This window comes from Tenrec ecaudatus, chromosome 1 (genome assembly GCF_050624435.1).
Source record: "Tenrec ecaudatus isolate mTenEca1 chromosome 1, mTenEca1.hap1, whole genome shotgun sequence".
In the NCBI taxonomy this organism is placed as follows: Eukaryota; Metazoa; Chordata; class Mammalia; order Afrosoricida; family Tenrecidae; genus Tenrec; species Tenrec ecaudatus.
Window position 1 is genome coordinate 132,330,074 of NC_134530.1, and position 16,673 is coordinate 132,346,746.

At 42.8% G+C, this 16,673-nt stretch overlaps 1 pseudogene; it reads left to right on the forward strand.

Annotated features, from left to right (window-relative positions):
* Nucleotides 1–2,246: 2,246 nt before the first annotated feature.
* LOC142436940 (rho GDP-dissociation inhibitor 1 pseudogene) lies at nt 2,247–2,842 on the forward strand (annotated as a pseudogene).
* The last annotated feature ends 13,831 nt before the right edge of the window (nt 2,843–16,673 follow it).

Below are 16,673 nucleotides of genomic sequence, written 5' to 3' on the forward strand. Positions count from 1 at the left end.
TTTTCTCTCCCCCTTCTACCCTCCAACCCCTCCGAACCCTTAAGAAATGATATATTATTATTATTTCATATATTACACCATCTGCTGTGTCCCTACACTCACACTTCTGTTATTCGTCCCCCTGGGGGGAGGGTGTAACATCCGTAATTCTGTCAGCTCCCCTTTCCTCCCCTTCACCACTCACCTCCCCTGTATCCCGTACTCCCATTACTGTTTCTGACAGGTTTATCTGTCCTGGATCCAGTGTGTCAAAAGCACTTATCTGCCCATATTCTGGTTTAGTCAGATTTTTAAGGTAGAACTTGGGTCATAATAGTGGGGGAGAAAGCATCAAAGAACTAGAGGAATGTTTTGTGTTTTGGCCATGCCCTACTGCATCCTGAATGAATCATCCCTTCTATATGACTGTTCTGTAAGGGGATGGACAATTGCCCACAGATGGGCTTTGGGTCTCCACTCTGACCCATTTCCTTCACATCTCTATAATTTTTTGTATTCAATTTTCTGATATCTGATCCCGTAAACACCCCATGGTCACACAGGCTGGTGTGCTTCTTCCATGTAGGCTTTGTTGCTTCCTTGCTAGATGGCTGCTTGTTTAACCTCAAGCCTTTAAGATCTCAGGCACTATATCTTTTAATAGCCAGCTACCATCAGCTTTCTTCATCACATTGGCTTAAACACCCATTTTGTCTTAAGCTATTGTGTCAGGAAGGTGAGTATCACATAGTGACAGGTTATTAGAACAAAGTGTTCTTGTGTTAAGGAAGTACTTGAGTAGATGTTCAAAGTCTGTCTGCTAAGTTAACACTTTAACTCTGGAGTTATTAATAGGTTTTTTATAGAAGCCTTCACTTATAAAATAATTTGATAAACCATTTTTGTATCACAGCAAAAGTGCTGACTTTAGGGTTATTCAGTAAATTTGGATAAATTCTAATCCTAATCTTAAACATTAAGCTTAGATCACTTAAACGTTAGGCTTTCAATCAGGACCAAGTTTCATTGTGAGAAACATTGCTCCCCATGTCCCTCTTAATTATACTTTTGGATTCATCACAAAACAATAATGTAGATTTGAGACATATGTTGATGGTAAAGACATGACTGAAATTAATTTTTCAATTACCACATTTGCACATTCTAGATTTTACTTTTCCACATGCTCTGTTAATCTTACCCATTTAAATATGATTTTTTTCATAATATTAATCAGGGAGCTTTATTTGCCTCCTGCTTTTCAATTCAAAAGATGCTGTAATTTTCCTCTTGCCATATATTCTGCATAATTATCCATTTATTGACTAATATTCAATATCATTTATAAACCATAATCCATTTAACAATTCCCCCTTTGCTACATATTCAGGTTGTTTTGATATCAGAAATGATATTGCAACAATAATCAATGTGGTTATCGAAATATATCACTTCTGTAGATAGAGTTCCATGAATAAAATTTCTGGGGCAAGGTTATGAGCATTCTAGTGGCTCATCAAGTACCCTGCCAAATAGCTTTCCAAAAGGATTTACACTGCCAGCAGAAATATGTGGGTATCAGTTCTGCTAGTGTGTATCCTTGCCAGAACTGGAAATGTTGATTTTTTTTCTATGCTAATTTTATAGGAGCAAAGTTTATTTTGAGTTTTCTGTTCTATTAACTAGAATGTTTGGGCCGGGAAACATGTATTGAGTGCCGATGATTGATATGCACTGTTCTAAGAAATTAGCATACCTTGCCTAAAATATCCAGCCTGTGTCTCCATTCCAATATCTGTCTCTCATTCTTCTTTCTATGTTTGACTTTTTTCATAACACTTAGAATTACCCAAATTATATTATAGATGTTTTTCCCCTTTATTTGCTAACTCTTCCAAACTGCAAGTCCCCAGGGTGGAATAAGGCTTGGAACATAGTAGGGGCTGAGTAATCACCATGAAATAAATAAATGAAAGACTTAATCAACTACTTTCTATTTCTGTGCATAGCAAATCTGGTAGGTCATTGATGTGGATATTTGTTGCTCTCCTCTCCTCTCCTGGGCATTTCCCCATGACAATCAAGCCAGGCATGACATCGATTGACCTTGGCCAATGAACAGGAGAAGAGGTAATGTGTGTCTCCTTGGGGTACAAGAAGACTCCAGGGCGGGGCAGGTGGGGCGCCGCGACGTTGGTCACTTCGCTCGGGAGGGAGCAAGACGCCGCGCGCTCGAACCCTCCGGTGTGGCAGGCCAGGCAAGCAGCATGGCCGAGCAGGAGCCCTCCGCGGAGCAGCTGGCACAGACTGCAGCCGAGAACGAGGAGGATGAGCACTCGGTCAACTACAAGCCTCCTGCGCAGAAGAGCATCCAGGAGATCCAGGAACTGTACACGGACGGTGAGAGTCTGCGCAAGTACAAGGAGGCCCTCCTGGGCCGAGTGGCCGTCTCCGCCGACCCCAATGTCCCCAATGTCCTTGTGACCCGCCGGGCCCTGGTGTGAAGCACTGCCCCTGGCCCTCTGGAGCGGAACCTGGCCGGAGACCTGGAGAGTTTCAAGGAGTCCTTCGTGCTGAAGGAGGGGGTGGAGTACCAGATCAAAATCTCCTGCCGGGCATGAAGTACATCCAGCACACCTGTAGGAAAGGCATCAAGATCGACTAGACCGACTACATGGTGGGGAGCTACGGGCCCCGGGCCGAGGAGGATGGGTTCCTGGCGCCCATGGAGGAGGCGCCCAAAGGCATGCTGGCGCGTGGCAGCTACAACATCAAGTCCCGCTTCACAGACGACGACAAGACAGTCCACCTGTCCTGGGAGTGGAACCTCACCATCAAGAAGGATTGGAAGGACTGAGGCCTAGCCCCCTCCTCCCCTCTCCTCCGCCTCCCTCCTGGCCCCTTGGCCGGGCCTCGGCTGTGGTCACGCACTCTGTCTCATGGCTGCTTCTGCCTGTGCTGTCCCCAGGTCCCGCCCACCTGCTTGCCCGCCAGAGGGGGCGGAGGGGCAGGCTCCGCCTCTCCTAGGCCTGGGACTGTAGGTCACCTTGTAACCAGGATGCCTTAACGTGTGGGGTGTGTGCTGGGGGGGGGGGGGTGGCCTGGCTGAGCACTCACCCGGTGTCTGCATGAGCATGTGGCCCTGCCCCATCTGTCCTCCACACCAGAGGTTTCCAGGCCTGAGGGCTGCTCTGGCTTGGGGAAAGCCAAATCGCCAAAACTCAAGCTGCTCTGGTCTGTCCCAGCAGGGCCGGCAGCTGAGCCTTGGCTGGCCTGGCCCGGCCTGTCAGTATTTATTGTTTCCATGTGTGCTGTCCACTGGGTCCGCCCTGGCCTGCCCTCTGCCACCTCCACCTGGCTCTCAGTGCCACCACCCACAAGCAGGGTCCTGCCCCTCCCCGGACCCAGCCGGGACAGCCAGGGACCAAGCACGGAGTTCGGAGCCTTCTCCTGTGCCCCACTTCCTCGCCCTGGTTGTGGTGTTGTGTCTGCTGGTGTCTCAGCCTCTGAGACTGCAGAGCGCCCACTCCTGCTCCCCCCTCTGACTGGGAATAAATTCCCCCAAAGGAGCCCGGGGAAAAAAAAAAAAGAAGACTCTTCAACACTGGTCTGTTTTCCTTCTATTACAACGAATGACTATTTCTCCAAATATTCCCTCAATTATATTGGCTATTAGATAGATGCTGGTGGCATAGAGGTGACCCATTGGGCTGTGATCCAAAAGAGCAGCAGTTTGAAACCACCTGCTGCTCCTTCGGAGAAAGACAAGGGTTTTTATTACTGTGGAGAGACACCGTCTCAGAAACTCACAGGGGTAATTCTACTTGGTCCTATAGGGTCTCTGTAGGACTCAGCATTGGTGGAATGGCAGTGAGGTGTTTTTGTTTGTTTGTTTTAATTAAATACATCAGAGTCTTCACCTGACATGATAGACACATGGTATGAGCCAGAAACAGCATCACTTGCTTTGGGCTGAGATTTGGAGCTCTGTTCCTGTAACCTGCTGCAGTTCGACTCTGACTAATAGAGAGGTTAGCAGGTTCAAGTCACATGTGGTAAATGACATCAAAGCTGGTGATGGCGACCCAAACTGACACTCAGCTCTGTGTGTTTCTTTCTCACTATTGCAGAATACCACGAAATGTTCGCAGGAAGAGCAGTCCTTGCTTGGTCTATTATCTGCAGTGAGAATAAATATATTTTAATAAAAATTTAAAAGGAAACGGCTTTCTATCATGATAATAATAATGTGTGACATTTCCACACCTATATCCAGATTGACTTGGGTCGAAGTGCTGTTGTGCAGCTACTGCCTCTGCTGTCTTTATGACATTCCTGGAAATCTGTGAATTAGAAAGAGCCAGCAAAATATAAATTAAAAAGGAGTTGAATATAGCAGTGTCACTCCTTTTAAATATATATTGCTAATGAAAATAATATTAGAGCCTCTTTTGATGCTGGCTCAGCTGGTATGTCCTTATGTCTTCGGCATTTCTCTGAAGTCATCTGAAATGTTATGGGTATGATCCCAGCTGCTGTCACCATGTGTCTTATAAATTTCCCACTTACGAATACTAAGTTATGTCATTAAATTATCTGATGTAATACACAAATTGTTGTCCTATAATGAGCGCACCAAGTCATATATAAAATAAGAATGTTAAATTACTGACAGCATTGGTGTTTCACATTCAATCATTGCAATTTAGGACCCCTAAGTTTACATTTCATTTACAATAAAACTACGTTGACATAATTCAGGGAAAAATCATCCTTTAAGGGAGCAAGTTATTTTTTTCAACATCTATTTGGGATCTTTCAGATTAGGTTTCCCATAACATCATGATCTCTCATATTGCACCTTATTATTTTTAGTAAGAAAAAGTATGCTACATCAAGATATACCTACCCCAAACCAGTATATAATCAAAGTTCCACTTTTGGTAAGCAGATGATTTTAATCTAAACCATAGAAGGTGATTTAAAAAACCACTACATAACAAATAGATCAGACTACATTTAGCAGTCAAAGTGGCTATCACAATGTCCAAGCATCTTATTTCTTAAGAGAGGAACAGAAACTACCTTGACTTAATTTTATACATAGCAGCACCATGACTAACTAGGTATCTTTGACATTAGTTAGCTCTTCTGTGGATTATAACTCTAGAAAAGATCATTCAAAGGCAACGCATAGCAGACTGGAAATGGGTAAGATTGTAGGAGAGTTTTCGAGACAAGAAATGATGAGAATTAACAGCAGAGGGCAGAGAAAGCCATAAGGAAAAATCAAATCAACCATCAGTCTCTGAAATAGTTCAGATCAAGGGAGCAATTTCCCCTCTGCTCTCCCTTACACATCTCTGTGTCACTTTTAAGAGTCTTACTTTATTAGGATTCAAGGTCCACGTGCTGGATGGGCTAAGTGATGTATATTTATGTATGAAGTCAATCGTTGAAAAAACTATGTTAGAAAGTTGGTTTGAAGTATCAAGCTCCAGTTATCTGGAGAAAATAACTTTCTGAAGCCTCCTTACTGCTCCGCTCCCTTCAACGCACAGCCTGCATTTTTGGGAGGGTACTGTAAAACAAACACATAACTATCCACTGACAAGATCAGCATTTCGGAATTGACATCACCATGGAAAAACACATGATTACATAATCACAATTAAGAGTTCTGAAAAAAGGAGGAGCCAATACCAAGTAGAAAGAAAATGTTTTGGAGAGGATGCTGGCAACATGTGTACAAATGTGCTTGACACAATGGATCGAGGGGTTGTTACACGCCCAACAAAATGATTAAAATTTTTTTAAAAGAGAAAGAATTGAACTATGAAAAAAAGAGTTCTGATAATTAATTACTATAACGTTACAACAAATGATGCTATGTCTTTAAAAAATCATTTAATTGAGCTCATATAACTCTTATCACAATCCATCTATCCATCCATTGTGTCAAGCACCTTTGTACATTTGTTGCCCTCATCATTCCCAAAACATTTACTTTTTGCTTGATCCCTTGGTATCAGCTCCTCATTTTCCCCCCTGCCTTCCCACCCCCTCCCTCATGAACCCTTGATAATTTATAAATTATTATTATTTTGTCATATCTTACACTGTCCAAAGTCTCCCTTCACCCACTTTTTTGTTGTACATCCCCCAGGGAGGAGATTATATGTAGATCCTTGTAATCGGTTTCCCCTTTCCACCCCATCCTTCCTCTACCCTCCCGGTATTGCCACTCTCACCACTGGTCCTGAAGGGATCATCCACCCTGGATTTCCTGTGTTTCCAGTTCCTATCTGTACTGGTGTACATCCTCTGGTCTAGCCATATTATTAAGGTAGAATTGAGATCATGATAGTGGGGGGCGGGTCAGGAAGCATTTAGGAGCTAGAGAAAAGTTGTATGTTTCATCATTGCTACCTCACACCCTGACTGGCTCATCTCCTCCCTGAGACCTTTCTGTAAGGGGATGTCCAGTGGCCTACAGATGGGCTTTGGATCTCCAGTCCGCACTCCCCCACTCATTCACAATGATATGAGGTTTTGTTCTGATGATGCCTGATACCTGATACCTTTGACACCTTGTGATCGCATAGGCTGGTGTGCTTCTTCCATGTGGGCTTTGTTGCTTCTGTGCTAGATGGCCACTTGTTTACTTTCAAGCTTTTAAGATCCCAGGTGCTATATCTTTTGATAGTCAGGCACCATCAGCTTTCTTCACCACTTTTGCTTATGCACCAATTTGTCTTCAGCGATCATATTGGGAAGGTAAGCACACAATGGTATGATTTTTTTTTGTCTTTGATGTCTGATACCTGATCCCTTGGACACCTCATGATTACATGTTGCTTCTGAGCTAGATGGCCGCTTATTTACCACTATGTCTTAATATAAACTATATTTAGAGTTCCACCGAAGGAAAGCCAAATTCTTCCCACAGAAGTCATCTTGAGATCAGTCTAGAGTCAGATGACTCTTCATACATGTGTGAATCCCGCTGAGATCCTCAGATCTATCTACTTGACTGCAGTGACATAAATGAGTCCAGCAAATATGAGCAAAAGAGTGTCCTTATACATAGTGTCATGAGGTGTAATAAATCCTGATTATGATCATCCAGAACATTTTAGGTTTTAAAATTGAACTGTAGCTAGCAAGCACAAAGTTGTCTAAGGAGTAAGTTGTTTTGTGTGTGTGTGTGTGTGTGTGTGTGTACCTCAGCTGTTGCTGTAAGCTATGTACAAATATGTACATTGCATATGAACTGATTGATAGAATCACGTGATAAAAATGTGCTGGGTGAATGTAGGCTAGAAGGACTTCATGAGAAAGAGAAATAACACTAGAGAAGCCTGATAAATATACAAAGGACCTCAATATTTTGAATAACTCTCTCTTTTTAATTAATTTACTTTTCCTTTCTTTTAACACTGTATATTTTTACAAAGCCCATTTCAAGAAATGAAATCAGCAACAGTATCCTGTTAAATCCTACATAGATATAGTTTTTTCTTTAATTAATTTACTTTTCATTTTTAATTTAAACACACCTTTGTTTTCCATTCGGAGAAGTATAAATGCACACACATACATATACCCCCCTTTTAAACAAATGATAATTTCAGTGAATGTGAAAATAAACCAAAACAAAGTTTACTGCCATTGTGCTGACAAGTTTAGAACTGCTTCTGTGAGTTTCTGAGACTAACTCTACCCTTTCTACTGAAGAGTGGCTGGTGGTTTCGGATTTCAGCACTTGCAGTTACCAGTCAAGTGCATAGCCACTACATCTCCAGGGCTGCTCAGAATGGAAATTGGAATACTTTGAAATAACATAAAGTGAATTGGCCAGAGAATGATCCCTGTTGTACTCCCTCAATGCAAGAGAACTTTGTTCTAATAATCCAGTATTCTTGATGTTCACCTTGCCAACACGATTACTGAAGACAAAATGGGTGCTTAAGCAAATGTGGTGAAGAAAACCGATGGTGCCCAGCTATCAAAAGTTATTGTGTCTTGGCCTTAAAGGCTTGATGATAAATAAGTGCCCATCTAGCTGAGAAGTAACCAAGACCACATGGAAGAAGCACACCGGCCTATATGACCATAAAGTGTTGATGGGATCAGATATCAGGCATCAAGGACCCAGAACAAAAAAAATCATATTGATGTGAATGAGGAGGAGTGCATAGTGGAGACCCAAAGCCCATCTGTAAACAATTGGATACCCACTTACAGAAGGATCACAAGTAAGAGATGAGCCAGTCTAAGTCTTCAATGCTCCCCCCCCCACTATCATGACCCCGTCTACTTTACAAATCTAGCTAGACCAGAGCATGTACATGGGTACAGATAAGAACTGGAAACACAGGGAATCCAAGACAGATAAGCTCCTCAGGACCAATAATAAGAGTAGGGAAAGGCGGGGGAGGGGGAACAAAGGAGGAACAGGCCACAATTATCAACACATAACCCCCTCTCACGGTGATGAACAATAGGAAACTGGATGAAGGAAGACAGTGGTCAGTGTAAGACACACAAACAACAACAACAACAAAACAAATTATCAAAGGTCATCGAGGGAAGGAAGGTGGGGCAGGAAAGGGGAATGAGCCGATACCAAGGGCTCAAGTAGAAAGAAAATGTTTTGAAAATGATGATGGCACTAAATGCACAAATGTGCTGGACACAATGGATGTACGTGTGTACTGTGATAAGAGCTGTAAGAGCCCCCAATAAAATGATTAAAAAAGAAAAGAAGAATGAAATGTGAGTTTTGATGCTGGAGGTGGATATATGTCCACTCATTTGTATTTTCTTACTGTAGCTCTTTGTGAGCAAGACCACTGATTCAAAAGATGGCAGTGTGAAAGTAGGGTTTCTGCCTTTAGCCCTGGTGGTACTGTGAGCTGTGCACTGGGCTACTACTTGCATGGTGAATGGTTCAAATCCACAGTCTGTGCTGTGGGAGGAAGAGGAGGCTCTCTTCTCTGGTCAGGATTTATAATCTTGGTGGCTATTTGATGGAGCTGATTGGTGGCCGTGATGGAATCCATTGTGGGAAACAGAACCGGGAAGAGTTAATGTGGACAAACTTTCAATATTTATACGTTTAGAAGTCTGGGAGGCCAGGGTTCCCATGGAGGAAACCTTCGCATCATGGGTTGGAGATGCGTCCCACTCATACTCACCTAAGTACAAGTCATTCCCCGCAATGTCCCCCCATAATAATGTCAAATTTAAGGTGGTGTCTGCAAACACATGGTCGCTTATTATAAACTTGAAGGTCAACTGCTTGAAAACTATCTGCCTGAAAGTTGTCTGCCATCAAAAGCAATCAGACCCTGTTGTCTGTCCCACCCTAAGAAAGGCCCACTCCCTTCCGCTAAGGATTGTTCCCTGGAGAAGAGCTCAAAGACATCTAAGGTCAAGCCAACTCAGAGAAGACCAAGGCTAGGCTGACATCTTGACTCTAGAGCCCATCCGTCCTGTTACATATGCAACTTCCTGTCACCCATATGCCTCTAGCACCTCCCTTCCTATTTTGTGGATACTCCTAGCTTGTCCCCCTTGTTGTGTACATGCTTACTGTGGCCTGCGTGTCTGAGATTACATACCCTCCTGCCACTACAGTGAAATCTCTCTCTGCTGAGACCTGAAACAATCACAGGTGAGCCCTTGCATGCTTTATCTTGTCTGATGTCTCTTTAATTTACCTCTCAATTGAACAATCATCCCTTGGACCCATTTGGTTATGGGGAGACTGGTCCCCCACAATCCATCACAAAGGGTATGTTGGGTGGGGAGTACAGTTCATTTTCTTAAACCTTGCCATGTCTTTAGGCTCTACCACATTAACTACATGTAATTTGAAAAAAAGGAATAGGAAAATTGATTAGAATAATCTTATTTTTCTTCGTAGGACAATATTTTTTGTCTCAAAATCTTGGAGAAACTAGAGCCATCTGATGTGTCCAGGGAAACTTTTTAGACCATGTGATCAGAATGTCAGAAGTGGTGTTCCACAGGCAGGAGCAAGATCATTTGCATTCATTCCTTAGAGCCTTCTAGTACAAAGAAAAGTATATATATATATATATATATATATATATATATATATATATATATATATATATATATATATATGCAGGAAAGATTCCCTGCAAATTGTACACCTGTCCAGCATCCTAACTTGTTTCCAGAAGTTGCAATATGCAAATAAGGTAAGATCTCAGAATGGCCCAGGAGATGCAGAAAAACACTTAGTTGGCAACAGAACTTATCAGTCCTGGGCATTGTGATTTGTTTCCAAACACTGTCCAGACCCTCTGACAATTTTGACCCACATGTTTTTTAGCAAACATTTTTTTATTCCTCTACCCCCAATAAAGAACTAATGCATGGGGGGAAAAAATCAAGCATCATGTTTTTGGTTTTTTAAATTAAAATTTTGAATTTTATTTGAAAAATACAATACACAGCAGAAAACAAGTTTCTCCCCTACTGCTCTTTCACAAAGGAAACCATATAGTCGCTGTAACTGAACTGTTTGCTCGGGTAGGTCCTGAGAAAAGAGAGGCCCCATTAGAAGTGGAATTGACAAAGTTTGTCAAAGAAGGTTCACCCCTCTTTTAACATAAAAGACCCTTTTAAATAATCTTAGGACTCAGATAAAACATGTGCAGAATTTCTGCCATGCACACAGGAAATTTCAGGTTGACCGATTTATACTGACCTGGGCCCCAAGTAACTAGAATAAAAAGGAGATGTCTGTATCAGAAAGATATGTGTTTGCCTGCTTTGACTAGACTACATATGTGCATATTTACATATTTATATATCCTTCGAGTGTAGTTTTTCTTTATTCGTGGTAACATGCCGATTAAGGGCTCTGTGCTCTTTGCCTTGTGTAGATCTATGTACACACTCTTTTTCATTTCCTTTATGGCAGGGACACTCACTGCATAACCTTGTGCCAACGCATGGCCTTTAAATATCACCTACTTTACTCTCTTCTTGCGTTTAAGAAGGTTTTTAAAAAGAACGTATACTTCTTGCCATCAGACCAGAGTAGTGGTGCAAAGATCTCAGTAGTGCAGTATTTAAGTAGAGTTTCCAGCAGGAAAAGAAGCCCTGGAAAAACAGGCTAAGTGTGGCTGCTGAAAGGTCACTGGGTCGAATCTTCCTGCCGCTTCTTGGGGGAACGATGTGGTGGTCTGCGTCTATAAGGGTTACAGGCTTGGAGACCCTGGGGGGCCGTTCTACGCTGTCCCCTAGGGGAACTGTGGGTCCAAAGTGACTGTCCTTCAATGGGTCCCACAGGAAAAAGATTCCTGCTTACTCCACGTGTCTCTGGAAAGAAAGATGACACAAGGGATAGAAGCTATATAATTCGAAAAACCTCAGTACTAACAGTAATCCTGCCTCCGAGGACTGCATGATCTCCCTCCTCGCTTGCATTTCCAGTGATTCCTCACTGTTGTTATTGTCTAAAAGTGTCTTCAAAGAGGGTCACCATAGGTCCAACTTTTCAAAGTCTAAACTTCAGTAGAAGTAAATTGCTTTGGAAGTCTGAGGTTGGCAAACACGTGGATTTTCTTTTTTTAAAATTTTGGTACTAGGCATTTATTGGGAACGATCCACAAATCTTTGGCTATATTTACTGAATTCTACTGAATGTAGAGGATCCCTGGTGGCACCATGAGTTAAGCAGTGGACTGATAATTGAAAGGTTAGCGGTTCAAACCCACCATTTGCTCCATGGGAGAACGATCAGGCTGTTTGCTCCCATAAAGAATTACAGTTTAGGGAATCTCCTCTAGAGAGGCTATGGATCAGAATCAATTTGTTAGCCATGAGTTTTTAAAAATTACAGAAAACATTCTCAAGTTTACCTTCTCTATGAACTGTCACGGGTCACCTGGGCTCACATAGGCCTGCCCTACTCAGAGGAGGTTTAAAGATTACCCTCACTATTGAGGCGTGAATGTAATGGCTTTCTTCCGGTCCAGCTGATCTCCCTTATATTGCCATGGTTTGAACCCTAATCCTTCCGTCTCAGGAGAACATGTGCTCCTAGGGATGGGGACTGGAGTTGGGGACGGGGGACCTCTCCTGAGGGGCTGGGGTTGGGGACTGGAGATGGGGGTAGGGAGGACCTCTCCTGAAGGATTGGGGTTGGGGACTGGAGATGGGGGTAGGGAGGACCTCTCCTGAGGGGTTGGGGTTGGGGACTGGAGATGGAGGTAGGGAGGACCTCTCCTGAAGGATTGGGGTTGGGGACTGGAGATGGGGGTAGGGAGGACCTCTCCTGAGGGGTTGGGGTTGGGGACTGGAGATGGGGGTAGGGAGGACCTCTCCTGAGGGGTTGGGGTTGGGGACTGGAGATGGAGGTAGGGAGGACCTCTCCTGAAGGATTGGGGTTGGGGACTGGAGATGGGGGTAGGGAGGACCTCTCCTGAGGGGTTGGGGTTGGGGACTGGAGAGGGGGACGGTAAGAGCGCCATTTGATGAAGGCTTTGCCTTCACAATCAGTCTCACATCTAGGCTCTTGACACTGTTATTAAATATGAGTATACATAGATCCTTATCTATCTGCATATCTTAAAAGGTGTTCATTATCAAACTACCACAAAGATTTTGCAATTCTCTCTCGGCATTTCTCTCCTTTTCTACTTAAATGTAGGTAATTGCAAAAGACTTCACCTACTGCTAAAAGGCCACGGCTTGTTCACAGTGGGGTGGCCACTGTGGGCTATGGGCGGGAGAAATTCTGAGCCAGAGTACTCGCATTTGAGTTGTACTCTTCCTTGCTGTGTGTTTGTGTGTGATTTAGTTTGTTATTTACCCTGTCTTGGTTTCATTTTTCTCATCTATAAAATTACAGGCCATTCCCTTTAATGTTTACACGGCTCTTTCTAATTATTAAATACAAAGAGAGAGGTCAATGGACTTTGCTAACTAAAAAGTACCACACAAATGCAAAATAAAATATTCTACTCCTTTTATGTGAGGTCAGCGAAGTGCCAGAGTGTAATTCTTTCCCACTTGCATGACGTGGAGTCTTGACTCTCATAAAGCCAAAGGCAGGAGGCTTGGACGACACTAGTCATGCTGTCACCAAGGGAAGACTGCTCAATCATGGGTGTCATTGCTGATGTGAGTCCTGTCACCATCTTAAATACTGCCTGTCTTTGAAACCTGTACATCTACAATCAAATCACGATTTTCAGGAAAACAAATCCAAATAAATAACTTTTAATTATGATACATTACTTATTACAGTAAAAATTGGCATTTTTTCCCTCCAAAAGCAGAAGCACCAGTCTTAGAATGGAGAGTATGGATGGTATTTTAAAGTGAAATATCACATAAGATAATGTGCAAACATTATTTTAGTATCGAACAGACTTCCTAAAAGTAAAGTGATTTCACACGCTGGAATTTTGTTAGAATGGAAATTATGTCATGCTGAATAATAAAATAAAACTCCCATGACTTTCAAAGTCCACTTCAAATTAAAAATGGCATACTGCTGAACAGATAAATGATAAGTTAAAAAAGCTCAACTAGCCCCGAATTGAGGGTTTTCTTGTGCAAAGATGACTTCTCAGGGGTCTCTTTTCACGTAGCTGGCCTGATAACTGTGAGGAACTAAAGTGAACGTTTTATTTAAGAACTAATTTGTTCATTCATATACAAATTTTTTATTGAGCACCTACTTTGTGCTCGACATCGTGGTAGGTGCTGGGGGTACAGAGAAGGAGACACAGTCCTACCATGAGGGGCTCCCAGTCTAGGGGGGGCAACAGGTTGACACGGATTCTAAAATTATAGAAATCATTAGACGACATTAAAAGCCTCTTTCGTGATCAAACAAACTTTGGGTGCTATGGATGGACGGTGAAGAGGGACGATGTCCAATGCAGGGAAAGACCAGCTGCTTCGATATCATGTGACTTCCGCGAAGGCCGTGATGTGGTTCTGCAAAGAGAAAAAGGAATTGCAAGGTAAGAATCTTGGAGAAACTGGTTTGATAAAGGAGTTAGGGCCTTTGGCCAATCACAGCCAGGCTAATGTAAAATTACTGTCTCTATATGTTGAAATTACGCAAACACATCGTGTGAATAGTCTATATTCTATGTGTTACTACATGCTTAGCTGCTAATGAGAGAGATCTGTCAAGGTTCCTAATTAACCCAAAAGAATATAATGTCTTGTCTGCTTTATTCTAAATGAACATTCAAATTTGGGGAGCGAGAAGTGGCAATGGCAGAGACATCAATGTTCTGTCCATTGTGAAAATGGACTTTAATGCCGCACACTGGGGTTGCCGATTAATTGCTCCCTGTGAGACGGATGGCATGCAATGAGGTGGCAAAATGCTCAGACTGAAATGGCATTTCCTAGTTGACAAAAACTGACTTAAATGTACTTCATTTCTGATTCATGAATTCAGACTCCAGACTCTGCAACCGCTGTTAATTACCTTGACCATATAATTCCTTACAGAGCCTTTTAACCACCCCTCCCCAAGTAATAGACATTGTCCACGAAGTGTGCCACCGATCATTGTACAGTGCTGAAGTGTCATCGGGAAGCATGTATGCGCCAAATGAAGGCTGGCACATAGAGCTATGTCGAGACCTAAGATGAGTGAGCTCCCAAGGGCGGAAGCACCAAGAAGGCGTCTCTCATATAACCTATGTTGGACGTCGTCTCAGTAGTTTGTTTTTTAATGTTGACACTTTTTATTTTCCTTTGTTCTTTTAAACTTAGGATCCTTGTTTAGAGAACTTAGTTACTAATCACAAGGTTGGAGGCTCAAATCCACTAGCCGCTCCATGGGAGAAAGTGGAAGCTCCCTGCTTCCCTACAGATGCATAATCTCTGAAGCCCCACAGGGCAGTCGCATGGCACCTAAGTGGGTCACCATGTGTCAGAACCTGCTTAATGAGTGATTCATTGCCATGAACAAATAGGAAGCACATTGTTTACCATGTTAGCCTTCTTCAGGTGTGTAATTCAGTGATGCAGTTATGTTTATCACATGCGCTGTACCATAAAGACATCATAGAATTTCATCTAATGAATGCACACCACGAGTTGGTTTTCATGGACCTGTTGTCCTTTTCAAGTTAAAAAGAAAACATTTTAGCTTGCTAAACTACATTTAAAATGTACGTGAAGAAACTAAACTTCACTTTTATTAGATTTCTGCTCATAACCCATAACTAGAAGGTTCCTCTTGCCTAATGCTTAGGGTGCTATGGATTTAGTTTGAGCCACTGAAAAATAGGGAGAAACTATCCAGTAAGAACCAGTATTGAGAAAAGCATGCTCACTTTTCACAATCTCCAGAGAAGAGTTGAGAAACTTCCATTGTCACTAAAAAGGAAATGTGGAAATACTGGAAAATTCAGTAGATCATCTCGAAGTTTTCCTTACAAAAGTGCATCTGTGACTTCAGGACTTGTCAGGGTCACAGAATACATGAGAGCTGAAGAAAGGGCGGAAGAGCTGGGGGATCATAGTCTTTCCAGTGATCCCACGAAGATTTGAAATGTATAAATTGAGGAAAATATGATTGACATACGGTGTCTTGGTACAGTGCTGACAGGAGAGTCACACTCCTCTGGAGAGTACCTAGCATCTAGTGATTGCTGGAAAGAGGTCAAGGCCACATCTGGGGGACGGGGCAGGATGAATTGGTGACAGAGGACGGAGAAGAGAGGAGCTGTACATGGAGAGCGAAGAAGGAAAAGGGTGCTGTTTCAGTGACCACTGGCTGTAGGCATCCATCTTCTCCCCCTTGACCTAGAGGGCGAAGCACCCTAACGCTGGTTAAATTAGCTGAAGTGATCCCATGTGAAGGGGAAGCCATCACCTTGGAATGTACAACTGAAATATTTAAAGACCTTCTTAAAGCTGAAAAGTGAACAAACCATTGCAGACCACAAGGCCGAAGAGAAGCAGAGGGCAAACCAAGCAGATGTGTGCACACCAGCGAGCACGAGGAAGAAGGTGCCGTGGCTGCTGCGTGACTGTGGGATGGACTGTCCCCACCTGGACTTCTGCAGGGGGTGGGGGAGTTAATGCATTTTAGGACCACCTCAAAGTCTGAGGTCATGTTTAGAAATTAGGCATTGAAAGATGGTGATATGTGTTACTGAGGCATTGGAAAGCATCGGAATTCACTGTGGGTGATTGAGAGCACATGCTCGGTGGCTGCTAGGTCTTCCTTTCATGGCCCTCAAGTTGAAAATTGAAAATACTTAAATTTCTTTATACTATAAGGGTAACAACATGTTTCAAGACAAATTACACTTTTAGACTTAGGTCTCTGGGGAGAGAGACTGTAACAGTCGTGTCTAGCGTACTTTCAGTTTCACATCACATTTCAGTTTGCTTCCCAGACAATTCTTCCCATTAGATGGAAATTGAAGCATCCTGTGATAGGCTCGTTATTTAAAGGTAGTCATGCTTAGCAGAGAGATAAGCCCGCGAAGGAGAACACTGACCTGACTGTGCATACGAAAGAGAAAAACAGAAGGGAATTGAGTAGTGGGTTCTAAGTACATGAAAGGAGTCATTTGTTCATTAACTTTACTAAGCGCAAATGGACCTATTCCAAAGTATGAGGGAGAAGGATTATTTATCTTTGTGAGCTTTAGAAAAAATCAATT